Consider the following 13,706-nt stretch of genomic DNA (forward strand, 5'->3'; position numbering starts at 1 on the left):
TATGTAAAGTTTTAAAAATTATTGGCTTTAGCTATGAATAATGTGCACATAGGTAGACATAAACATGGACACAGACCTTTGGAAGTTCTTAGTTATCTTTAAGGTTGTAAAATCTAAAGGGTGAAGACCCTCTCTTTGTCTTATGTCTCAGCTGAGATGACCTGTGGCTATGACCTGATGACCTGTGGCTATGTTCTTTTACCAAAACCTCCTCAGCCACAGTAGAACATTGCCTCTCTTTGCCCCTCTGACCCCTATCCTCATTCTTTCTCTCTCCTAATATTGAATTCATGAATCTCCCCCACTGCTGTGCCAGGTCTAAGGGACCCTGCCATACTGAGCCTTTCCAGGTCCCACCAGGAAAAGTGTAAGGCAGGTCCCACCGTACCTTATTTAGAAATCAGAGGATGTCCAGTCCTTGCCTTCTGAGTCCTGGTCACCATCTTCAAGTTCCTGGTTGAGTCATTCTTCCTCTGAGTCCTCTGGTCCACCACTTTGAGCTTCTTCTGGACTCCTTGTCCAAGTGAGGCCACCCCTGGGCCAAGAGAGACTCAGGAATGGACGTCCCCAGTGGAACTTCCCTTCTTTCACAGATTTCTTTCCCCATTGCACCCTCCCTTCCAGATCTCCATGCCTCAGTTTAAGTTACTGTTTTTTTTTTCTGATGTGCACCATGCTTCCCCCCCCCAAATATGTTCTCCATATGTTCTCACCCCAGGGAGCTCTCAGTAGTATTAACTAGATGAATATGGGGTTATTGAAGGGTTGGGGTGTTGCTTTTTGTTTCATGTTTGTAAGACTCCTGAACCATGAGGTGGTACCATCAAAGTCAAATGGCAAAGCCCTGGGATTCTTCAGGAGTGGAGGGAGAGCCTTCCATGTAGCATTCATGTGCAGAACAGACAACATCCAAAGACTGCGAGACACCTTTCATGGGTAAAGCGTACAGAAGTACAGGAGAGACAGGCATAGTGCCTGCCATGAAGGCAGCTCCCAGGAGTGCCACTGGAGGGTGTGGCTGAGACCCAGAGGCTCTGCTGGGGGGACCATTGGGTTTCACTGAGGAGAGGGAGAGCACAGTGCTTTTCATTGCTGGGACTTAGGAAGTGGACATCACAGGATAGCCACAGCCCACTGGCACAGGGCTCCTCTCCAGAGCTCTTCTTGCACTTGTACCATGAGCTAACTGTAGTGATTTCAAAGAAAATGTTCCTTAAAGGGAGTGGCATTATTAGGAGGTATGGCTTTGTTGGAGAAAGTATGTCATTGCAGGGGTGGGCTTTGAGGTCTCATATATGCTCAAGCCATGTCCAGTGTCTCAGACCACTTCCTGCTGCCTGCAGGTCAAAATATAGGACTCCCAGCTACTTCTCCAGCACCATGTCTGCCTGCACCATGATAACATTGGGCTAAACCTCTGAAAATGTAAGCCACCCAATTAAATGTGTTTCCTTTATAAGAGTTGCTGTGGTCATGGTGTCTCTTCACAGCCAAGCAACTCTAAGACATGGCCCCTCAGGGCTAGGACCCAGGCTTTTACATTTTATCTCACAGAATGAAGCTGTTAATTCTCCTTTTAGTTTGGAAGGATGGTGCCCTCATGAACATCGAAAGGAAACCAGTCACTCTCCATCCTTCACCTTGGACCACTGCCACCTCCCATCAGAACAGAGTTCACTGGTTTCTCAGTGACAAAACTGGTCAGGTGAAATTTAAAACCAGATCACCGCACTATCCAGAGCTCCCTGTGTGCCTTCTCATTGAGTTGAGAGCAAACTCCATTCCTTCTCCACCAGATCTTTGGCCCCTCAGGAGCCTGCTCCAGCATCCTCTTGCCTCTTCGTCTCACCTTCTGTGGGACTTTTCTTCTGACATTTTCTTTTGGGTGTTGACCAGATGCCTCCTTTGCTTTTTATTTGCTAAGAAGAAAGAATACAAAGTCTCTTATAGTCACAAATATAAACCTGTCAATCTTTTTTATTTAGAAAAATTAAATAATATTTTTGTTCATTAATTGTGTGTGTATATGCATGTGTATTTATGTGTTTTGTGTGTGCATATGTATGTATGCTTGTGTGTATGTGTGTGTACATGTGTATGTGTATATGTGTGTATCTGCATGCATGTGTATGTGTGTGCCTTAACCTTGAGACAGCTCTCCAAGCTCAACCCTAACCTGTTGAAGGATCAGCTGGAAAGGAGAGATCAGAGGTTGAACATGAAGGAACAAGCATCAAGGACTGCTGTAGGACAATAGTCTTTTATCCTTTCACTTCTATTATTTTTAATAAAATGCTGATTGCCAGTTAATAATTAATGTAGGCTTCTGTGTATTTCTTTGGGATTGAATGGCTCCAGAACTGGGCAGGACAGAAATCTCAGACAACAAATGGTACCCAATGTGTGGACAACTGCATCCACACAAAGCCTGAGAGAGCTTGGGAAATAATTCTAGACAGAAGAGGATAGAGTTAAGCATGGCTTATTGATAGTAATACTTTCTCAGGTGGGCTCTGTTTGCTGGAGGCAAATGTGTCTCATTTAAGAGAGGCTTCCTGACTCAGCTTTGGCTGCAAAAACTTTGCAGCCCTTTTAAGAGGCTCTGCCACAAAACACTTAAATGGTATTTGTGAATAGCTTACAACATGCTTCTTGGCAGCTGTATGGACCTTGAAACACCATAGAGTTGTGACAATAAACATGGCTCTGGCCAGTGCCACTATAATGAGGCTAGAATCTCAGAAAGCTAAGGAATGGGCTGGATCCAGCCAAAGCCAAGGCTTTAATCATAGACATATCACTTAGCAAATTAAAGACTCACATGACAGAAAAAGAGATACAGTAAAGATAGTTTCAGGCAAAAAAAAGCCTTTAAACAATTTACAGTGTGTTTAAAAATATATGTAGACTTTTGAAAGAAAAAAAGAAGGATAAAGTCTTTAAAAGGAAAAAGAAAAAAAGAGTAGTTGTGTGGTGGGAACACCTTTAATCCTAGCACTTGGGAGGCAGAGGCAGGTGGATCTCTGTGAGTTCAAGGTTTCTTGGCACACATCTTTAATCCCAGCACTTGGAAGGCAGAGGTGTGTGGATTTCTGTGAGTTCAAGGACAAATATACACAGAGAGACCCTGTCTCAAAAAACCAAAATTTCAAAATAAAAATAAAAGAAATAAGAGTTTAAATGAAGCCACATAAAGATGGAAAACACACAGAGTCTTGATACTGTATGTTATTATGCTCTCTTTGAATTGTCTGAATGCTGAGGAAGGAGCAACAGCTGCTAATAGATATTTGCTTATAAATGCTGCTAATTAATCCAAGATAGGTATTTTGAAAATACTTTGACTTCAAAATTGAAGTCAAAATGTATGTTACTTTGGAGAAGAGATTTTGCTTTTGTTGCCACAGGAAATGAGAGGTTGTGGATTCATTCTGGGTTAAATAAAATCAGGTTTGATCACAAAAAGAACCCCTGAGAAATCTCTGATAGGAGTGGATGGCCCAGATGTCTGAGTTCTACATCCAGAACAGATTCAAGACTGCTGCCTGAGATAATCAAGTCTCAAAGGATACTCCAGTCAGGACTTGATCATAATTCTAAGTTTTCTTTAGGTCCCCATAAGATTATCAGCACCCCAAATCATCAGGAAGTAGCCTTGAAAACTATGCCCACACTCCCCCCAAATGTTTCTTGCCTGGAGTAATCTTTCCTTCCTGAATGAAGCCAGGGGTAGGCACAGCTGGGTGAGAAGGACTGGGATGCTCATCCAGAATCTCAGTGATTTGCTGTGACGCTGCTCGGGGTTCACTGACTCTTGGTGCAGAGGACAGATGGCTTGGTGGGGATGGTTGGGGAGGAGAAGGGTCTGCACACTTCTCTTTTTCCCTTCATTGGCAATAACAACTGGAATTAGCAAAGGAGCACATATCATGATCCTGGAAGTTATCTGGCAGATGGGATTGCCTAGTGCATCTTTTCCCACAGCACAGGAGGCAGAGTTACTGATTTTCCCCAGTTGCACAGAATGGGTTCATCACCACCCATGTCCATTCTGTGGCAGCTTTTGGCTTTTATTTCATTTGGATAATCAGTGCTATTTAGTCATTGCTATATCACCAAAAATTGGGTTGACCATATAGAAACCTGCTACTGTAGAAGCTCCCTCAAATGTATACAAATTTAAATGGAATTTAAACAAAATTATCATATAGCAGGGGAGATAATGCCCTGAGAAGATATCATATGCTACCAAATAAAAACTCCTAGTTTCAGGAATGTGTCACATCTTTTTGAGTCATTGGCCAAAGAAGTACCAGAGGTTCCTCTGCCCCAAACATTACAGATCATTGCCAGTGCTATTGGTTACTCTCCATAATCTGCTAATAAGACCCTATTGCTCAATGCACCACACACTTATGCCATCCTGCATGAAGAAATCATGCTAGTGTTCAACTAGAAGTTTCACTACCACGGACTAGCATTCTTAGTGCTGGAGAAGGTTCTATGCACATTACCAGAGGTGAAAAGTCATCATCAGTCTCACCCAGCTAGGAATGCCGTGAGCTATAATACTGCAACCTGCTGTACTCACTAGTGGAATAGTGGCACAAATGTTATAAGGGTGACCAACTACCTTTCAATTGGATGTAAGGGCAGTTTTATGAGATGAACCCACATTCAACACTGTTAATATATCCAAATATCTAAGACTAGATAGGTCATGAATCTCAAGTTAAACCTACTGCATTAATTTTCTAAATGAGCATAACAACACAATCACTACTAATAATGTTTTGCTATGCTAATTGTGATGGATATTTTTGGCCATGAACTTGACTACATCTGGAATTACCTAAAACACAAGGGGCTGGATACACATGCGAGGTATTTTTATTAAATCATTTGAAGTAGGAAGCCCCATCTTAAATCTAGATCTTTTTAGGTGGTAAGCCCCACCTCTAATCTGGGACACACCTTCTTCTGGCAGTTTATACAAAGGACATGGAAGAAAAAGGCTGGTTCTCTTTGCATGCTTGTTCTTGCTGGCAAGAGCTGGCATTAGAGCTTACTTCTTTGGGATTTAAGAGTATACTGAAGACCAGGCAAGACACCCATCCTCCTTGATTGAACAACTACTGTATTATTGAACATTCCATCGGTGGACAGCCATTGTTGGACTAGCTGAACTACAACCTGTAAACCATTTTAATAAATCCTCTTTCTATAAATAGATTCATTCTAATATTTCTGTCCCCCTAGAGAACCCTAATACACCCATAGATCACTGCACTAATTAACCCTCATCAGAGAAGCTTCTTCTTGTGGAAGATGGGAATTCACACAGAGATCCACGCTGGACAACATTCAGAGAGTGGGAGATGTCTTAGTTAGGGTTTCTATTGCTGCAACAAAATACCATGACCAAAAAACAAGTTGGAGAGGAAAGGGTTTGTTTGGCTTACACCTCAGCATTGCTGTTCACCACTGAAGGAAGTCAGGACAGGACCCATATGGGGCAGGATCCCAGAGGCAGGAGCTGATGCAGAAGCCATGGAGGGAAGCTGCTTACTGGCTTGCTTCCCATGGCTTGCTCAACCTGCTTTCTTATAGAATCTAGGACCACCAGCCCAGGGATGGCACCACCCACCATGGGCTGGACCCTCCCCAGTAGATCACTAAATAAGAAAATGCCTTTCACCTGGATCTCATGGCCGCATTTCCTCAACTTTGGAGTACTCAGTCCTAAATGGGATATCTGTCACGTCCTCCCCTCAAAGCTCAGGGATCTATGCTAAAAAGGAGGTGCAATGATCAGAGGTGGCAGATGACTCCATGGAAACAGCTTCTTTTGCACACAGAGGGACTGGTGCATGCTGAACTCACAGAGAATGAGTCAACATGCCCAAGACCGAGTTCAAACCAGACAAATATCTGAGCACTGAGAATGGCACAAAGTTCCACTCCTAACAAAGAATGTATTTGCAATTAATACTTGATGGAAAAGGGAAAATCAGTATTCTTCAATGGAATGACACTGGATAATTGTGGCGAACCCCTTGACCAGCAAGGAAGAACGACCACGAAGTCGAGGATTCTTCTCAAATCACACTTTATTGGAGCCTCTTGGTTAAAGGTAGAGCGGGAAGCGAGAGAGAGAGCACGTGAAGGCCAAGCGGCATCTGCTTATATAGGTTGAAGGGACTCGGGTACTGTCCTGATTGGTGAATACCAGTCTGCTGATGCCCGAAGCCTCAGGATTGGCTAGGGGCAAGGCTCAATTGCGCATGTACAAGCAAAGGGCGCTCAGCCCCACGCGGCAATACCAAAGAAGGACTTTGTTTACCTCCAAGCTGCAGGACCGCTAGTGCCATCTTGTAATGGCGATATCTGGATGGCTCCTTACAGATAATCAATAACACTCCAGGTCAGGCCCCCATGCTGAGGAGTCGTTGGCTAGTACAAGATGGACTCCATTTTTTCTTTTTCTTTTTTTTTTAGTTTTATTTGTGCCTATATATGCTTTTTGTCTGTTTGTTCTGATTTGGGTTTGAGGTTTTTTTTTGGGGGGGGCGTTATTTGTTTGTTTTTTTTCTAACATAGGGTCTCCTCTCTGTAACAGCCCTGGCTACCCTGGAACTCACTCAGTAGACTAAGCTGGTTTCAAAACCGCAGAGATCCACCTGCTTCTGCTTGCCAAGTGCTGGGCATGGGCATAAAAGCCTATACTGGGCTTGAGTTTTCTAAGAGAGAGAGAGAAAGGCTATGAAGTGGGGTGGGTAGAGTGGGAGGAGCTGAGAGGAGTTGAAGGAGGGGATAGGATGTGACCAAATGTATGGAAAGGTTTTGAAAAAGACCTCAAAAGTAAATAAATAAATAGAAGAAAGTTAAGCAAAACTGGGTTTTGACACATAAAATTGGATATTTTGTACCCAGGGATGTAATTTCCTATGATTTTATTTTTATACAACTTAGTCAATTGTGTGAAATTTTAACATACAATTTTAATTGTGCAATTTTAACAAATGTCCATATTTAAATAGATAAATACATCTCCCTGGAGTAGTAAATGAAACAAAGTCTTCTTAGCAGAGTGTATTGAGATCTTGATCTTCTGGTTTCTCCCCATTCCTGCAGGTCCTATTGTACCCTACGACCTGGCCACTTCAGTGGGACTAACCTATGACCTTCCTTTCAATCCCAACACCAGGCCCTTGGCTTCGCACACACCGTTCCCTTTAATAGATTGGGGTTGGTTTCTGTTAAGACTCTTCTTCATCATTTATTTCAGAAATAAAGATGCCTTGACTCACAAACGGGAAAAGTCATGGACACAAACAAGGTTCAGAACAAAACCACAGAGCTGCACAGGCCAGGATGAGCCCGGTCAGGTCTCGGAGGAGCTCAGCGTGTACTGGAAGCTCGTGTTCTCCTGGCCTTGCAGGGGCCAGATGCCTGGGCAGCTGCCCTGGTTTCGAGCGGAAGCCTACCCTCCACTGTTCCCTTAGCTTAAGGAATCACCTCTCCTTTGGGAAGGAGCCTTTAGATGGTGAAGGGTCATCCATAGTGACCCAGCGACGACAGTGTCACAATGCAGTGTGACTGTGTTTGGACTCAGCTGGGTTTGTTCTCTCCAGTGTCCCATGGTTTTAGTGCCTGGTGGTCCTCTCACTCCCACCTCAACTTGCCAGACCTGTTTTCTGCCCCTCTTTCTGTTCCTTTTTTTTATCCAGCTGCTATAGTTTGGATGTCGAATGTCCCCTCAAAACTTAGGTGTTAGGGGTCTGGATCCCAGGGTGACACTACAGACGTGGGTCTCAACCCCTTTGGGGCTCGAACGACCTTTTCACAGAGCTATCCTGTTCCTCAGATATTTACATTATGGTTCGTAACAGTAGCAAAATTACAGTTATGAAGGAGTAATGAAAATAACTTTATGGCTGGGGGTCTCCACAACATAAGGAGCTGTATTGAAGGATGGCAGCGTTAGCAAGTCAGGCTGAGAACCACCGCACTACAGGGGAAGGGTGATACTTGAAGAGGTGAACTGAGTGGCCCTGTGTGGGCGCTGGAGCATCCCTTGAAGGGGATTATGGAATCCAAGTCTCTCTTCATTATCAGAACACACAGTGAGCAGTTTTACTTTGTCACACACTCCTGCTGTGACATACTGCCTTGCTACAGGCTTCAACTATGTCAGATCAGAACCCTCCCAAACCCCTTTTCTCATTGTGAGCTAAATTATCTCGGGCATTGTGCGCCAGAGATAAGGCTCTGACGAAAGTCCCAGTTCTTCCAGTTCCATCACCCCTCACGCTCCGTTCTTTCTTCTACCCTCTCTTTCCCTGTCTGTGTCTGTCACCCTCATCTTTGCAAGCTCTCTCTCTCTCTCTCTTTCTCTCTCTCTCTCTCCTCCAGCCTTACAAGCTGCTTTCCTGCTGGCTTTGTTGCCATAGTGGTCACTATCTTGGCCTCTGTATTGGGAAATCCATATAGGCGTTCCCAGTCCTACTTCTAAAACAAATGACTGTGGGAGCTCCTGCCCAACTTTCCTTGTCGGTCTAGAACAGTTAACAATGATGTCACAGGTTGTTTTAAGGACACATGAGATGATCATAAAAATTGTGCGGCACAACGACGCCGTCTCAGAGAGATGCACATTGAACCCGTTTCCTCGTTCTCCATCTCTAGAGCTCCCTGTTTTTCTTCCACATCTGACTTTTGGCATTTCTGTCATTTCAGGTGCTCCCTGGAGATGGGCTCCCTGGAGATGGTGTGGCGGGCTCACACCAGTAACACCAGCACTTGGAAAGTAGGCCGAGGCGGAAGGACTACATCATGAGACCCTGTCACAAACAAAGTTATACCTGAGTGAAAATTCACTGAGTAACTGCTACAAAAACATCTGTGTCCTATAAAAATTCCCCTTGGGACAACCGAGATCCAGGCAGCAAAGGCTATCCCCCTCAAGCTGCTTTTGTGAGTGAGTGTGGTTTACCTTTTCACAGGAAGAACAGACATTGGGATGCATATTCCACACTGGAAACAAACCCAGGCTTTTAGTACCGTAACACTGCACATGAAAAAGATATCGGAGAAATCACCTTGCCATTTTTGAAGCTTCTGCAAATTGCCCCCAGGCTGGGGTGTTCGCTTAGGCTGAACAATAAGTAGCAGTGATGGGTGGAAAGTCTGCTCCAGACTGGTGAGAACATTGAGCATGACTCTGGATACAGGGACCATATCTTGACAGGCGTCCAGAGAATTCTTCAATGAGTGAAGCAAGGATGAATTAGTTTGAATAGTTCTTTATTGAGCTGAGAATTCTATATTTGTGGTTTTCTATATTATAAGAAAGCTACTTTGGGCTGGTGAGGCTGGCTAAGTGGGTGAAGGTGTTGGCCTTCGAGCCTGAGGACAGGAGTCTGATCCCCAGGATCCATATTGTGGAAGGAAAGAACAGAGTCTACAAGTTGTCCTTCAAACCCCACACCATGCATGTGCCCACCTCCACCCCCAAACAAATATATGATTGTAATTTTAAAAAAAAAGCCAGGCTTGATGACACTTGTCTTTAATCCTAGGAGACAAAGAGTCAGATCTTGAATGTTTTCTATTGAGGCCAGCCTGGTCTACATAGTGAGATCTAGGACAGCTAAGGCTATACAGAGAAACTCTGGTGGGTTATAGGCCTAGATCTCAATAGTGGAGCATACTTAGTGGGGATTGGACTGCCTTGTACATTTCTTCAGTGATGAAGTAGTGGTCTTGGAAGGCTTCAAAGAAGGGGAAAGGCTTGTTGATGGCATCTGCGATGTCCTGCTTCATCTGAATGAAGTGCTGGAGAAGAACCTCCTCAATACCCTTTATCATAATGAACATCCTGGGGAAAGAGGCAGGCTGAGGAGACAGAGGCAGAGGCTGTTCAGAGTATGGAGAGTTGTTCTTATTGGAATGGGTACTTGAAGGTAGCCATCCCAGTCCTCAAGCATCCCTTATTGGTCTATCGACCCAAGTCTTAAAGATGTGTGCATACAGAAAACAAAGGCAGTGCCCAGCGACCACAGAGGCTGAGAGGGACAGACAGTAGCATGCCACCACCCTCAAAGGCATGTTCAGGCATGAAGTGGCTTTTGAAAATATCTGTTATTCTCTGAGTGGTTGTTATGTTCAGCCTTTGTTTTAGGATTTCACTGGTAGTAACTTCCTGAGTTCACAAAGTATGCATGATGCTCACTGTCATTGCAACTATGGTGCTGTGGAAAGCTCCAATGCAGGCAAAGGTGGGGTAACTCTCATGCTAGATGATACAATGTGGACCGGGCTGAGGAGGTACCAAACCCTGACTTTCTGGTGCTGGTTTACAGTTGAATGAGTGCTTGACACTGAGCAGGGTTAGAACAGATCACCACACTGCAGCTGAACCCATCTGGTACCAATGTTCTCAAGAAAAGGGACCACCAAATGTGGACAGCTAGAAACCTGGCCATATTTAGACACTGAAAAGAACCACATATTTTGACACAAACAGGTTACACAAAATAAAACCAGGAAGGGTGTGAAAAATAGGATTGGTCAAAGTGATGTCACCGTTTGGATTTGAAAATCTGTTTCATTCTTCAGGACAGACCTGTGTCTTTTCCCATACCCATATGATAGTCATAAAAATCGACCACTTCCAGATCATGAGGAAATGACCAGTCAGTTGTCACAGGACCAAAACTTCCTAGGTGACACAGCATTGGCAAAGTGTTGTAAAGGCAGAAGACCTAGTAAACAGCGCCATCATCTGGGGAGCTCTTGGTGTTCGACAGTACTGAGGACTGAGCCTTTGTGCTTCTTTGGTAAGTGTCCTATCACTTACACTTACACTGTCTCCAGCTTACACTGAAGATTATTTTGTTTTATTTTAAAACACAAAGCAGACAAGGATACCCCTTTCATCTTTTGTTATATGGAATATTAAATTGTAATTAGTGAGTATTTCCAGGGATTTAATCCCATTGGCAAATTAAGCAGTTCTGTTCATTTTTACTAATTTCCAAATTCCTTAACCTTGGTAAGAAAAAAAATAAGGAAAAAAGAAGGAAAGGAGAAAAAGGAGCAGCAACATCATCACCCACTACAGGACTGGAAGACAGGACGATGTACCATCAGCAGCCTTTAGTCCTAGAAAATCCTGGCAGTTGAGGACAGGTGTGAGAGAAAGTTGTAGACAAAGCTCATGTGGGGACAGGGGAGTCCAGGACGGACAAATACTCTGCGCTCTGTTTACGATGACTTACTACATAGCAACATTCAGACTAAGACAGTGACAGTGTTCTCATTTGTCACCTGCCTTGGTTTCCAAATGATGAAAACCAGACCCCAGAAGGGTTAAGTATCAAAGCCCAAGAAAAATCAATGGCACAGCAGAGTCTGCCTGGCGCTAATATTTTGGTTTTTTACTGTGCTAGGTACTGCATCTCAAACCCGACAAAATGACTCATAATCTCTGGAGTCTGAGGTGAGCCTGGTCTACATAGTAAGTTCCAGGATAGCCAGAGCTATCCTGAAATACAAACAGAAGAAAAAAAAGATACTGTATCTCATAGATACCTGCATTCAAATATTTATTATGTTAAAGGGTCTTACAAATAAATTAGGAAAAGACAAACACAGTAAGAAAGACAACGCCTAAACATGAGCAATCAATAACATAAGCCACGTGTACAAATAAGTGCATTAAAATACAGCAAGTGGGAGTAGCCAGAAAAGTGGGAACGACTTGACAGTACATAGTCATATCAAAGTAGCCTACAGAAAACGGTAGTCACAATCCCTGATAATGGTGGAGACGTAAACCAGCTCAAGGGTTCCGTGCCTCATTTGGTAATCAGTATTATGAACCCTAATATACGAATCCCTTTGAATTTTCAAGCAGCAATGTATTTCAAGGAAATGAACATAAATTTACTAAAACAAAAGCCAAAACAAACAACCCCCTCCCCAAAATAAAATTAACCCGAAACCTCATGACAGGCTACAGAAACACTCTGTATTTTTCTCTTTCTCGTTAGCTTCAAAATTAGGCAAATGCCTGGTAGACGCTGAAGGCACCACTCACCATGGGCACATGCAGGTTTCAACCTCAGAAGCAAGCCCAGGAAACTGTCCCCAGCAGTCTTTAACTTTCAGAAAAGACACTGTGTCTTACCTTCCACTGCACGCCCCTCCCGGCCCCTTATTGACCCCCTTGTAGGTTTTAGGCACCTGCCCCAAAACTCTAGAAATCACTACTTTGTCAAGAGACAGCCTGGGGACCCTAAGGTCCAGCAGATAAAAGCTGATCCCCAAGAATGAAGACTCCAGCTTTGCAGAGCCCAAGAGCAGAGCGCACCTGGATGCTGGGCTGTCACCTGTCTCCTAGGTTCACTAAAGCAGCCAGGAATCCTTTAAGGAGATCCTGGACCCTGCCTGGAGAGGCCTTCTGGGAAATCTTGCTGCCCTGGCCTTGCTGTGTTGGATTTCTAGAAAAGAAAACCGAAAGAGATCTCAGCTCACAGAGCAGAAAGAGAGCAAGCCACTTCTTTCCAACACCCCCCACCCCACCCCCTGCACTCCTCCCCCTGGCCTGGTGAGGATCACCAATAGGGTTAGTAGTTTGGGTTACAGAGGCACTGCTGCGAATCCAGGTCCTTCTGGAGTGTAGTGATGTAAGACTTTAAGACAGTTCTGAAGCCATTTCTGAACCCTCTCAGCCTTCCTGCCTTAGTGCTTCCCCTCCTCCCCTGGGAACCAAGGACCTAACAGCTACACATGCACGTACTCAGTTCCTGGACAATTACCCATACACGTATGTTTTGACTCAGTCCCCTGGGAAACGGAGTCAAAATGACCTCTTACCTCATCTGATCTGACAATAGCTCTCCAGCCAATTGTTGGTATTAGCCCTTCCCGAATAAGCCAATCATAATGGTCAAGGAACAACCCCTCTTGTTTCTATGGGGCCTTCTCTTTTAAAAGTATACTGTACCAGCTATTCAGGGTCTCTCAGCTTCCCGAATGCTGAGGGACCCTGTCATGACAGAATTAATAAAATCCTCATGGTTTTGCATCGGCTGTGGTGTATGAGGTGGTCTCTGGGGGTGACTTCTTCTCGGTTTGAACACTAGAGTCCAACAGTGACAGATGCGGGGAGCCTAAGGACCAGCCCTGTAGAACATGGGAAGAGGGTTTCCACTGTCTCCTTTTCAATCCGTCTCTATTTCCCTCATGACCTCGTTTTAATCTTTGTGGAGCATTGAAATGTTCTCAAACTGGATTGAGAATAAATTTGCTAGAAATCGTCAAATAGGAAAGAGCAATAACACTAACCAGAGCTGACATTTGTGAAATGCCTAGAGTTTGTCAGGATAACTAAGAAGAAAATTGAAATAAAAGGCAAGGAAGAGAAACCCTCCCCCACCGCATCCCCAGCAGATGAAGCCAGGTAGCTTGGTACTGCACAGCCCTTTGAAGATCCCTGAGGAACCTGAACCAGGGTCTTTGAGAAGCCTCAACTGAGAGTTCTGTGCAACTGTCTCACATTTCCCAAATGTATTGACCCACAGAGAACTTCCTCCCAGGACACCCACAAGGACTCCGTGGCTGTAGATTTGGACCAAGGCTAGCCCACATAGGAGAGAGCCCCTCTGTACTTCCTGTGGGCACATGGATAGGCACATTCC

The 13,706-nt window shown here is 44.3% G+C and overlaps 1 pseudogene; it reads right to left on the reverse strand.

Annotated features, from left to right (window-relative positions):
* Window positions 1–389: 389 nt before the first annotated feature.
* Window positions 390–10,982, reverse strand: LOC125416451 (sp110 nuclear body protein-like; annotated as a pseudogene).
* Window positions 10,983–13,706: the final 2,724 nt, after the last annotated feature.

This window comes from Myodes glareolus, chromosome 1 (genome assembly GCF_982192425.1).
Source record: "Myodes glareolus chromosome 1, mMyoGla1.1, whole genome shotgun sequence".
NCBI classification, from domain to species: Eukaryota; Metazoa; Chordata; class Mammalia; order Rodentia; family Cricetidae; genus Myodes; species Myodes glareolus.